This window comes from Scyliorhinus canicula, chromosome 17 (assembly GCF_902713615.1).
Source record: "Scyliorhinus canicula chromosome 17, sScyCan1.1, whole genome shotgun sequence".
Classification (NCBI taxonomy): domain Eukaryota; kingdom Metazoa; phylum Chordata; class Chondrichthyes; order Carcharhiniformes; family Scyliorhinidae; genus Scyliorhinus; species Scyliorhinus canicula.
In genome coordinates, this window is record NC_052162.1 from 4,273,166 (window position 1) to 4,286,688 (window position 13,523).

At 46.4% G+C, this 13,523-nt stretch overlaps 1 protein-coding gene across 2 annotated transcripts in view; it reads right to left on the minus strand.

Moving 5' to 3' along the window:
* Positions 1-12,246, minus strand: part of fgf13a (fibroblast growth factor 13a) — a 672,043-nt gene extending 659,797 nt beyond the window's left edge. The window contains exon 1 of one of the 2 annotated variants that reach the window (XM_038774368.1): positions 11,776-12,246. The gene's annotated coding sequence lies outside the window, so the exon portion shown is untranslated. Of the gene's footprint in view, positions 1-11,422; positions 11,440-11,775 lie in introns of those variants that run through there. The other variant, XM_038774370.1, reaches the window with a different exon arrangement.
* Between the last annotated feature and the right edge of the window lie 1,277 nt (positions 12,247-13,523).

Genomic DNA, 13,523 nt, shown 5'->3' on the forward strand with positions numbered 1-13,523 from the left:
GGGGAATGTAACGCACCAACTTTATTAAACTTAATTGTACAGTTTACCAGGACGGTGTCTGAACTCCCCTGGGCCACGGTGCCTGCCCTATCAGCCTTTGGGACTCTGTATCTTCCCAACAGTATGTTGCGCTGTCCTAACCTGGAGGGACGCAGCCTTTTCCCGTTTCATTGCCCATTCAATCCAATAAAACACGTGAGAAAGCCAAGGTTTCCCGAGTGTGTCCTGCTTTGCCAATCACACTGCCAATCAGTCCCAGGCACCGATCAAACCAAAAGATTTTTTACTGAGGCTCAAGCAATAGGTGACAATGAAAACAAAGCAACATTTTCAAAACAAATCCGAATATTAGATGATGACTGGCCGGCAGCCTGTGGCTCAGGAAGCTCCACTTTCCCCTCTGGAAGGGGCTGGCACTGTGACATTTGGAGGCATTTACTCGACACAAACGAATCAATGATGAAGCAAAATTTGGTCTTCAAAAACTTCACTGACATCCATGTCCCCGCTCGTAACATTGGGGGAAGGGGGGGCGGGGGGAAAGAATCTTCACCCTGCTAAACTTGACCGAAGTGCAATTGAGTGAATGATCTCCTGTGGTCATTGGTCACAGTTTGGGATTAGCAGCCCTCTGCTGTCTTTTCTGTTCAGTCAGAAGTCTTACAACACCAGGCTAAAGTCCAAAAGGTTTGTTTCAAATCACTAGCTTTCGGAGCACTGCTCCTTCCTCAGCTGTGCTCCGAAAGCTAGTGATTCCAAACAAACCTGTTGGACTTTAACCTGGTGTTGTAAGACTTCTTACTGTGCTCACCCCAGTCCAACGCCGGCATCTCCACATCAGGTCTTTTTTGTTGAGTTGGGCCAAGTGAATGTGATCCGCCTGTTCCTCCTGGGCCAATAACTCGGGCAGTCCAGGTTAAATCTCTCACTAAGAATTGGAATGTGCCCTTCCCAACATATTGGTGATGAGTTCAGCCCATCTATATCATAGAATTTACAGTACAGAAGGAGGCCATTTGGCCCATCGAGTCTGCACCGGCTCTTGGAAAGAGCACCCTACTCAAGGTCAACACCTCCACCCTATTCCCCTAACCCAGTAACCCCACCCAACACTAAGGGCAATTTTGGACACTAAGAGCAATTTATCATGGCCAATCCACCTAACCTGCACATCTTTGGACTGTGGGAGGAAACCGGAGCACCCGGAGGAAATCCACGCAGACACGGGGAGGATGTGCAGACTCCGCACAGACAGTGACCCAAGCCAGAATCGAACCTGGGACCCTGGAGCTGTGAAGCAATTGTGCTAACCACAATGCTACCGTGCTGCCCTAAAGAGCTGGATCTTGATGCAAGGATAATATTGATTAAGCAAAGCTGCAATGGAAGATCAGTTTAATTCAGCTTATTGTACATTTTATAACAATATCATGGGTAATAGTGTTTCTATCCTGTCAAACACTGGGCAGCTGGAGTAATCTAACTTTGGATAAATACTGTTAAAGGGACAAAATCCGATCTACCATTTTTCAAAATCTTAATTTCCATTGAAAATTTGGAAAGGGATTTATTCAGTTAACCAAACCAGAAAATGTACCACAGCCTGGAAACATTCCAATAAATCTTTGTAAATAATACATGAAGTTTAATATCATTTAGATTATAGCTTCCCAGTTATATTTGATTGTCAAAGTTGATGGCAGTCTCTTCAATAGCTCAACACTCATAGTTACAAATTCTTCTTCGCCGTGAATGTCTTGTAACAGAAGGATTGAGGTTTTGAGTTCTCAAGGGGTTGGTTAACAGACAAAGCATGTTTCGCCAAGACAGCTTATTTTCAATGTTTTATTGAAGTGTGTGTGAATCAGCTTCATCTTAATTGTCTTCAATCTAATTGTCACATTTCCTGTTGGGATATCCTGTCCTCTGTTTAGTCCTCCCCCCTCCCCCCCCCCATGGCAATGGCAACCCCCACCCCCCACCCCCATGGCAATGAGAGTGGCTGCAGGTAACCCAATCTGTATAATCTTTGGGTATCTGGTTGTCTCTTCATATTTGACATTCGTGAGGTGGGGATGGAAGTGGGTAAATCCCAATAGTTCCAGGCCTGTCTGCTCACAGGATTGGTGTTTCTGACACATCCAACATGTTTATCAGTCACTGGTCAGAGTGTCCCTGGTGTTTGTCCGATCCTCAGATGATCATAAAGTGTCCAGTTCGCTCATTAAATGCCCCTGTAACCGGCTGATAACTGGTCACCATCGATTTAGATTGATTAGCCTCTTGTGAAATACCCAATGTTGATTTGGGGCACAGAGATTAAATATATCATCCGGGATATTGTCTGTGTGTGTGTGTGTTTGTGGGGGTGGGGGTGGGTAGATAAGGACTGAATACTGTGTGAGTGTGTGTGAGGGATTGTGTTTGAGAGAGTGTGTAAGGAGGGTTCGAGATGGGCTGATTATTCTGTTTGCACAAGTCTATGTATTTTTGTGTGTGAGTGAGGGGGGCAGATGGACGTGGGCTGATCACGTGAGCATGTACATGCGTGTGTGAAGGGGTATGGACATGGGCTGATTACTGGGTCTGTCTGTGTACATGTGCGAGTGTGAGTGAGTGTGTTTTGTAAGTTTGTGAGTGTGTGAGAGTTTGTTAGTGAGAGGTTATGGGTGTGTGAGTGTGTGTTATGTGTGTTGTGAGTGTGTGTGAGTGGGTGAGTATGTGTGTGAGTGCATGAGCATGTGTGTGCGAGTGTGAGTTTGTGTGCTTATGAGTGTGTGCATGTTTGTGTGTGTGAATGTGAGTGTGTGAATGTATTTTATGAGTATGTGTGTTGTGAGTGTGTGTTGTGTGGGTTGGGAGTGTGTGTTGAAATGAAAGTGTGAGTGTGTATTGTGAGTGTATATTGTGAGTATGTGTTGCGAGTGCATGTACATGAGCATGCGTGTGCTAGTGTGAGTGTGTGTGCGTAAGTGTGTCTGTAAGAGAGAGAGTGTGAGTGCACGCGAATGTGTGCGCGCCTGTGTGAGTGCATGAGTGTGAATGCGAGTGTGAGTTTCTGAGTGTATGTGTGTGTCTGAGTGTGTGCATGTGTGTGTGTGCGCATGTTTGTGTGTGTGAATGGGAGTGTGTGTGATGAGTGTGTGAGTGTGTATTGAGAGTGTGTGTGTGTTGTGAGTGTGTGTTGTCAGTGTGCGTTGTGAGTGTCTGTGAGAGAGAGTGAGTGTGCTTGAGTGTGTGCGTCTGTGTGAGTGTGAGTGCATGAGAGTGAATGCACGAGTGTGAGTTCGTGAGTGTATGTGTGCAAGTGTGAGTACCTGAGTGTGTGAGTGTGTGCATGTGTGCAGTTGTGAGAGTGTGTATGTGTGAGTGTGAGTATGTGTGTGAGTGTGTGCATGTGTGTGAGTGTGTGAGTGTGTGAGTGTGTGAGTGTGTGTGTGTGTGTGAGAGTGTGTATGTGTGAGTGTGTGCATGTGTGTGAGTGTGAGAGTGTGTGTGTGTGTGAGTGTGTGAGTGTGTGCATGTGTGTGAGTGTGAGAGTGTGTGTGTGTGTGTGTGAGTTTTTGAGGTCAGAAAATCAGTTGAACTAAATTTTGGAGCCTGGACTGTGTGAACCGTCATGGGTAATGAGCAAAACAATTGACCCAAATGGAGAACTGTCCTTGTTACCATGAACTCAGGCACTTCAACATTGACGTCACTGTCCTGTAATAGACCCGAAGAGCAAGTGAAGGGCAGCTGAGGGAAGATGGCCGTGGTTACACCTTCTGGAGAGGAAAATATGAAGATCAGCCATGGATGCATGGAATTGGATTCACCATCAAGAACAAATTCGCCAACCAACTCTCTGTTGGCATCAATGAGTACCTCAAGTCTACAGCTTGCCAACAACCCCAGGCAACGGTCGTGAGTGTCCACGCCCCAACCTTTGGTGTCAATGATGAGTCCAAAGAAGGATTTTACTCTACTCTGGACACCGGAGTCTCCAACATTCTGAAGGAACACAAGATTATCTGACTTGGGGCCTTCATCGTCAGGGTTGGAAAGGACTCCCAAATCTGGAAAGGAACCATTGGAAATGAAGAAGGCGGGAATTGCAACTCCCAATAGCTCGCCAAATGCACAGAACAGCAGCTTGTCATCTCCAACACACTGTTCTGCCAAAAAGACAAGTTCAAGACTTCTTGGATACATCCATGATCACAACCTTGGCACACGATTGATTTCATCATCGTCCAATTCCGGGACCAAAAGGATTTCCCCATCACCAAAGCGATGACCAGCGCAGATCACTGCTGGACTGACCACCGCTTCATTTGCTCCTCTGTGTCCATCAAACTCCACCAGTAGCAGCGGAGGATGAAGAAACGGCTCAGAACAACTGGCTTCAAGAGCCAATCATGCCAGTGACCTTCCAGTAGTGTCCTCTCCAAAGTGTCCATTCTAATGGGGTTGAGGAAAACTGGAAAGAGCTGAACATATAGGAACATGGAGACAGGATTAGGCCATTCAGCCCTTCGAGCCTGTTGCACCAGGCGGCACTGTAGCACAGTGGTTAGCACAGTTGCTTCACAGCTCCAGGGTCCCAGGTTCAATTCCCAGCTTGGGTCACTGTCTGTGCGGGGTCTGCACGTTCTCCCCGTGTCTGCGTGGGTTTCCTCCGGGTGCTCCAGTTTCCTCCCACAGTCCAAAAATGTGCAGATTAGGTGGATTGGCTGTGATAAATTGTCCTAAGTGTCCAAAAAGGTTAGGTAGGGTTATTGGGTTACGGGGATGGGGTGGAGGTGTGGGCTTGAGTGGAGTGCTCTTTCTGGGGGCCGGTGCGGACTTGATGGGCTGAATGGCCTCCTTGTGCACTGTTAATTCTATGTCTATGCCGATGTCTACCATTGAATTAGATCATGGCTGACCTGTGACCTAACTCCATATACCTGCCTTTTTCTCATATCCCTTTATATCTTTGCTCAACAAAAATCCATCTATCTAAAATTAACAACTGTTCTAGCTTAAACTGCTGTTTATGGGAAAGAGTTCCAAACCTGTACCACCCTTTGAGTGAAGAAGTTCTTCCTAACATCTCTCCTGAATGGTCTAACCCTCAAGTTTAGACTATGCCCCCTAGAATCTCCAATAAGTGGAAATAGTTTATCTTTATCTACCCTGTCTTTCCCTGTTAATGTCTTGATTACTTCAATCAGATCATCCTTTAACTTTCTAAATTGTGATGAAAACAAGCCTGTTGTGTAATTCTGGTATTATTTTTGTAAACCTTCCTCCAAGCCCAAAATATCCTTCCAAAGGTGTGGTGCCCATAGTGTCCACAGTGACTCCAAGTAGGGTCTAACCAGGGTTCTGTAAAGCTGCAGCATAACCCCTGTGTCTTTATACTCCAATCCTCTGGATATGCTAGCATTCCATTAGCCTTTCTGATTATTTACTGCACATGGTCCTGGCATTTTAAGGATCTACGCACCTGGACCCCAAGTCTCTTTGGAGATCCACTGTACCTAACCTCTTTTCATTCAGAAAGTACTCTGCTCAATCCTTTTGATCCAAAATGGATAACTTCGCACTTGCTTACATTGAATTCCATCTACCACAATTCGGCCCTAACACCTAGTCTGTCAATATCTCCTCTCATCTGGACCAGTCATTTTTAAACTCAAGTTCGCGACTGGTGGGTGGATCGTGGGCAGGTATCGGAGGGCAGTGGTCGCAGCAATCCCCATCGTGGGAAGAAGTGCCATGAACGGCTTTCAGAATGCCGGCTGTTCCGTGCATGCGCGGCCCCTCAGCAGTGCGCAGGCCCAGAGTCCAGAGAGGTAGACCCACCACCTCCTGATATCAGCACACTGACCCAGGAGCAGATTCTTTTTGAAAATCGATGGCGTTTTCTCTCCAGAAGCGGTGGCAGAGAGTAGGTCACGTACCCCGTACCCATGTGCTCTGGGATGCGAGAGAGATTCCTCAATTTTGTAGATGCCAGCAGTGCTGGTGTGAGCTCCAGGCCTCTGGTGAACAACCGATTAAAACGAAACTGAATTCAGGAACAAAGCAGCATAAAGAAGTTTTCTTGAGGTATGGGGTTATTAATTGTGCCAATGCAAAGCCCATTTGTGTTATATGCAGGGAAGTACTGGCAAATGGAAGATTAAAACCCTCAAAACCTCTTTGAGGATTAAGCATGGCGAGTTCAAGGACAAACCTTTTTGATTGTTTTTCAACGGATGCAGTGAGAACTTAAATCATCAGCTGAAGTCCTCGGCAGAAATGTAACATTGAATGACAAAGCAAGTGAGATCGTGAGGACTGAACAGACTCACCTCTCGCATTAAGGGTAAGCAAACATGGTGGGTGGTGAAGTTTGGGCGGTGTGGGCGTGAAGTTCGGCCGGCGTGAATCACAAAGGTCAGTCGATGTGTGTCACAAAGGTCAGCCGGCGTCAGTTGCAAAGGTCGGCCAGCGTGGGTCGTAAAGGACGGCCGGCATGGGTCACAAAGGTCGGCCGGGGTGAGTCGCAAAGGTCGACTGGCATGCATCGCAAAAGATGGACGGTTGATAAAAATGGGTCCCGGGCAAAAATATTTAAAAAGCACTCATCTAGACTATCTACAATACCACCTAACTTTGTATCATCAGCAATTTTGGATATATGACTTTCAATGCCATTATCCAAGTCATTAATAAATAATGTGAATAATTGAGGCTCAACACAGACCCCTGTGGTACACCACAGGTCACCTCCTGCCAATTACAGTAATTACCCATTATCCCCTCTCTCTGTCGCCTGCCACTCAATCAATTTCCCAACCGTGTCAATAACTCGCCCTCCACTCCCTGGACTTCCACCTTAGTTAACAGTCTCTTAGGTGAGACTTTAACAAATGCCTTCTGGGAGCCCATTTAAATAACAGCCATAGACATTCCCCTGTCCACTACCTTCGTTACATCTGCAAAAACTTCAATGAGACATGTCAGGCATGACCTTCCCTTCACGATTCCGTGCTAGCTCTCCCTGATCAACCAAAATTTTTCGAAGTGTTCAGTTCCAAGAACTAAGAGCAGGAGTAGGTCATCTGGACCTTTGAGCCTGTCCGCCATTTAATAAGATCATGGCTGATCTTTTTGTGGACTCAGCTCCACTTAACCTCCCGCCACTTACCTTTTATTCCTGACCCAACACTGATCCCTGAGGCACACCACCAGCCACTGATCACCAACCAGAACTAGACCCATTTACCCCAATATCTGCTTTCTGTCAGTTAACCAATCATCTATCCATGCTAATACATTACCCCAACGCTATGTGCCTTTATCTTATGCAGCAGCCTTTTGTGCGGCACCTTGTCGAATGCCTTCTGGAAATCCAGATACACCACATCCACCGGTTCCCCATTGTCCACTGAGCTCGTAATGTCCTCAAAGAATTCCAATAAATTAGTTAAACATGACCTGTCTTTCATGAACTCATGCTGCGTTTGCCCAATAGGACAATTTCTATCCAGATTACAGGGTCCAGAAACTTCCCCACCACAGACATTAGGCTAACTGGTCTGTAAATCCCTGGTTTCTCCCTTTCCCCCTTCTTAAAAGTGGGGTGACATGCAATTTTCCAATCCAGAGGGACTATTCCTGAATCTAGGGAACTCTGGAAGATTATATTGAGGGCATCTACAAAGTGCTCCTTTACTTCCTTTAACACCCTTGGATGGAAACCGTCAGATGCTCGGGATTTGTCACTCTTTAGTTCCATGAATTTCCTAGTTAGGCATGCTGTTACGTTAATTGTATTAAGTCCCTGTCTTTTATCGACTATTAATTTTTGGGTGACTTCCGGCACGTTATCCCCCCCTCTCAACTGTAAATACTGATGCAAAGTAATTGCTCGACATGTCTGCCATTTCCCCATCATCAATGGCAATATCTCCATTTTCAGCTTTTAGTGGGCCTACATTGCTCTTCACAACCACCTTCCCTTTTATAACTAAAATATTTCTTCTAACTGATTTTCATGTCTCTTGCAATATAATCATCATCTCAAGCTGTGAAGAAACCATTGGCTACAAGATCAGGAAACACCAAGACTGGTTTGACGAGAATGACCACACCATCCACAACCTAATTGTCAAGTAGAGGAAGGCTCTCCGCACCTGGCAAAACAACAGAACCAGCAAAGCAAAGAGGAGAGCTCATCAATCAGCCAAGGCGGAGTTTCAAGTTGAACTAGGGAAATCAAGAATCAATGGTGGACTGAGAAAGCTAAGGAGCTGCAACTCCTCGTTGACAAGCATGCTACCCGGTCTTCTTCAGTGCCACCAAGGCAATATACAACCCTGGGACTCAAACCGGTGTAGAGTCAGGATGGAACTCTCTTGAGAGACAGAGAAAACATTGGCCTTCGATGGAGAAAACATTTCAAAGAACTCCTAAACCGTAATACAACCATAGACTAGGAAATCCTCCAACTCCCCATCAAAGATGATCTTGGACACCCACCAAATATGGATGAAGTTGAAGCCACCATTAAACACATGAAGAATGGAAAAGCCTCAGGAGTGGACGGAATCCCAGCGGAGATTTTCAAACTTGGAGAAAAAAAATCACCTGTCATCTCCATCAGCTGTTGCTGAACGTCTGGGACAGAGAAGAAATTACTGCCAATCTCAGGGATGCCATCATCACCACCATCTTCAAGGAAGGAGACAAAGTAGACTATAGGGACAACCATGCAATCTCTTTAATCTCCATCCATTGGTTCTTGATTTCCCCTCGTTCAACTTGAACCTCCCCCTTGGCTGATTGAGGAACTCTCCTCTTTTCCTTGCTGGTTATGTTGTTTCACCTGACGCGCAAAATCCTTGCTCGAATCCTCACCAACCGCCTTCTCCCAGGCTCCGAGGACAGCCTTCCGGAAAGCCGATGTGGTTTCTGACCAAACCATGGAAGAGTGGATATCATTTTCACTATTCTGCCATTTGAAGAGAAATGCCAGGAACAACATCAATCACTCTACATTGCTTTCATCAATCTGACCAAGGCTTTTGACTCAGTCAATCGAGATGTTCTGTGGAAAACCCTGTCAAAGGCCGGCTATCCAGAGATATTCAGAAACATCCTCCGACTCTTCCATGACAAGATCTCAGCGACAGTCCTCACCAACGGAAATAAGGCAGAAATCTTTGAGGTCAAGTCTGGAGTCAAGCAGTGATGTGCCTTCACCCCCCCCCCCCCCCCCCCACCCCCGCCACCCCCGGAAGCAAACTGAAGAACCAGTCTTAGCCTCAACCTCAAGAAAACTCAAGTCCTTTATCAACCCATCTCAGGGCAAGATTCGGTCTCTCCCTCCATCAAGATCAACGGAGAAACCCTACCAAACATGAAACATTTCCCCTACTTAGAGGACCACCTCTCCTCTAAGGCTGACATAATTGCAGAGAGCCTACATGTTATCCAACTTGTGAATGCCGCCTTCAGACACCCAAGGACGAGAGTTTTTGATGACTGTGACACCCATACTGACACATAGATCCTCGTGCACAAGGCAGTCGTCCTCCCAACTCTTATACACAGTTCAGAAACTTGGACTACGTACGGAGGCCACCTCAAGGTCCTGGAGAAATATCATCAACATTGTCTGAGACGGATTCTCCGCATCAGCTAGGGGGGCAAGTCTGATAATGTCAACATCCTTGAAGGAGCCAAGAGCAGCAGTATTGAGCATCCAAAACCAACTCCACTGGGTCAGTCATTTGCCTATGAGGTCAGAGCCCTGACTGCCAAAGCAAATCTTCTTTGCCCAGCTCAAAGAAGGCTTCCGAAGGCGAGGATGGCAAAGGAAGTGTTTCAATGACTTATCTCAAGAAATGCAACATAAACATCACCACCTTGCTCAGAAGAGACCTACTTGGAGGAACCTCTTGATTGAAGGGACACAATTCTTCAAGGTCACCCGACGGCAACAGGAGGCTGGAAAAGGAGCCCGAGAAAGGAATACTAGCAATCTCGAGTCCAAGGACCGATCTCACCTCACGGAAACACCTAGTGTACAGTCGAACACAGAGCTCTAGGATCGAACTCACCAGCCACGCAAGGACCCATGGAGCCCATGACCAGTAACATGGAGTTTCTTAGGTGGACAATCATACTCGTTAGCGAGTGATCGCCAAAGAGGAGGAGTGTGTGGTGGTGGTGGGGGGGGGGGGGGGGGGGGGTGATGAATATGGGCTGATTACTGTGTGTGTATATGTCATGATGTGGAGATGCCAGCATTGGACTGGGGTGGGCACAGTGGGGTCTTACAACACCAGGTTAAAGTCCAACATGTTTGTTTCAAATCAATAGCTTTTGGAGCACTGTTCCTTCACCTGAGGAAGGAGCAGTGCTCCGAAACCTAGTGATTTGAAACAAACCTGTTGGACTTTAACCTGGTGTTGTAAGACTTCTTACTGTATATATGTGGGGGGTGGGGTGGGGTGGAGATGGATTAATTACTGTGTGTGAGTGTTAAGGAGGCCTTCCACTTACAGTTGCTGTTTTGTAAAGAAAAATACACCTTCTTCAAATCAATACTTTGGCAGGAGGTTTGTGGGCATGTTGGGAAGAGTCTTTGCCCATTTTCAGTCTAAACTAGCTGGAAGCTGTTACAACTGTCTAACGCGCACATCAGCCAGAGACTAATGGGAAGAGGCAGAGAAATAATGAAGTGAAAAAAGGTATTTATTCCCCATCAAGTGTTGCGGCAACATCTTTAAGTGGCGTGTTACAGAGACAGCTCCTTGTTTACACGCGGGTGTTACCTGTTAATCCACTATTTTAGCCTCTCTGTATTCAGAGGTCGATCACAGCCTCCTCCATAAACCGATAGGAGCAGAGAGATTGCAGTTTGTCCAGTTTATATCTCCAGCCTTATTTTAATAGAAAGGTAACACTTTAACTATTGAATTACTAATGAAAGAGGTTCGACGCTAATTAAAAGTCCAAAGTTGGGAAAAGTCAACCAATAAAAATAAATCAGAGTAAGCCAGGCCGGCCATTTTCAATGACATAAATAAATAATGAACCGTGTTCACATTAGCAGAAAGAGTAACAAGTGAATTCCAAATCAGTGCGCATTAGAAATGACAATTCCTCTCCCGCAAGAGCCAGACCTGCTGTATTAGGAATGATTTTAGTGGTGGGAAGTTATCCGGGGGATGGTTTTATTTAAATAAAACACAATCTGGGAAAATAAAAATGTTGATGGAACTGATTGGCAATGTGAACAGGAATCAGAGGCCGCAATGGCGAAGCTGCAGTTCTCTCTTTACCTGGGTGTCCCGGGACTGTGGACTGGATTGTGGAGCATTAATCAATGTCAGAATGATGCAGGGACATTGCAACTTATCTCAGGCACCGCGTGTCCCACATATCAGTGCGATCTCACCTTCTCTACCTGCCCTGTTTATTTTCCAAGCGCCTTCCAGACACAGAACTCGCTGTGAAGTAGGGCAATGCGGTGTTCAGACCCAGAGTGTTGGCTTTCACACACCAGCAGGCAAAACAGGGCAAGTGCTGAATGTTCACAAGCTGCAGTCCCGCCCCCAAACTAAAGATTTACTTGTTTTTACAAAAAAAAGTCAGGAGAGAGAGCTGCCACTTCAGATCAGAAGGAGCTTTCTTGCCAAACCCTCCACTTTGTTTTAATGAGGCGAGTCGGGTCCATGTTTGATCCGCAGTTTTCAGGCAGGGGAGGGGAAATAAACAAGCTTTTCTCAAACAGAGCCCAGAGTGTCATACCTGTGTGATCCCTGCTCCTCCTCCTGCTGGAGTCTGCAGACAGAGAACACTTCCCTCAAAGTCCTGAAGCAGCAAATCGAATCCCAAATGGAAGTGGAGCAAGCCTCGTCCCGTCAGGAAGCAGTGTGGGATTTTCCTGGGACCACTGGCAGGTGTCCGCTGTTGATGCGCTTTGCAAACTTGCCCGGCAGCTGGTATTTGTTCTTTTCTTTTTTTTCAGTTTCTGCTGAGCGTCTGAGCTGAACGTGGAGCTGCCTCCCCCCCAGTCAGGACCCCCCTGGCGGCTCACACACCGGAGCTCAGCTCCGGCTATTTTTAAGGACACTGGATCCCTCTCAGAAAGTGTCTTGACTTGTAAATGGCCCAGGGAGCGGGAGGAGCAGCTGTCACGATCACCTTTCACACCGTCCGTGGAGCAGTGAGAGCCAGGGGCCAGCCCACAGCTCACAACATGACAACCTTGCTGCTCTTGTTTTACCCCTTTTCAAAAAAAATAATCGAAACTGAAACCAATTAAGTGCTTCCCTGATTGTATTTAATTGGTGTTTCCCCACCTTCACACACAGCAGCAAGGCACAGAGCTGGATGTTTGTGTATTCCAGCAATTGGAATAGCTGTGCTATAGTTTTAATTTTTAGCAAGTTATTTTTCCAGTACTGCTTCCATTTCTCTGCGGACCTTGCATGGAGATATCGAGATATATTGTGGTGCTGGGCACTGGCTCCCGTCAGGTGGATGTTCTGGTGACTGCCCCAATGTCATTGGCGTTGCTCCCAATCACTGAACCATAAGACTCGGTTATTCCTGATGTGGAACTGTGTCCAGCTCCGCCTCAAAGCCACAACGTCCCGGAGGCCAAATCAAACTCAACGCGGCCCAGAGTTTGCCGAGTGCAAATTGCGGAGTTAGTTCTTGGCCAGAAAATGGCATTTTGCCAATGTCCCCTCACAGCCAGGGATTGATCTGGGCCTGAATGGTTGTCGGTGTCTCACGAGGCTACAGCTACTGTGTGCAGTTCTGGTCGCCACACTATAGGAAGGACGTGATTGCACTGGAGGGGGTGCAGAGGGGATTCACCAGAATGTTACAGTCTTGAAGAGAGGCTGGTTAGACTGGGGCTGTTTCCCCGATTAAAGAGAAGGCTGAGGGGGGACCTGATTGAGGTGTACAAAATTATGGGGGAATATAGATACGTTGGTTAGGAAGGAGTGTTTCCCCTTAGTGGAGGGTCAATAACCAGGGGGGCATAGATTTAAGGTAAGGGGCAGAAGATTTCGAGGGGATTCAAGGAAAACTGTTTTCATCCAGCGGGTGGTGGGAATCTGGGACTCACTGCCTGAACGGATGTTTGAGTAAGAAACTTGCGTGGCTTTTTAAGAAGTATTTAGATATTCACTTGCACTCCCTTAACCTCCAGTACTATGAAAATAGGATTAATGTGATCAGATCTTTGTTGATTGGCATGGACATGATGGGCTGAATAGCCTCGTTCTGTGCTGTAAATATCTATGAATCTATAAAAAAGAAACTGTGCCTGACAGCTGGACTCAGTTATTGGAAGTGAGACAAATGAATGCAGATTGCAGAACCCTGATCACATTTCAGTAATTACTGGGTAACAGAGCTTTGGCTATGATTCTCCCCACATTTGAATAATCCAATTATACTGTTAAACTCAGAAATGAAGGATTGAGGAGTGGAAATGTTTTGGAAGCTCAGAATATAGGGAATTATTCTTCCCCTAAAAG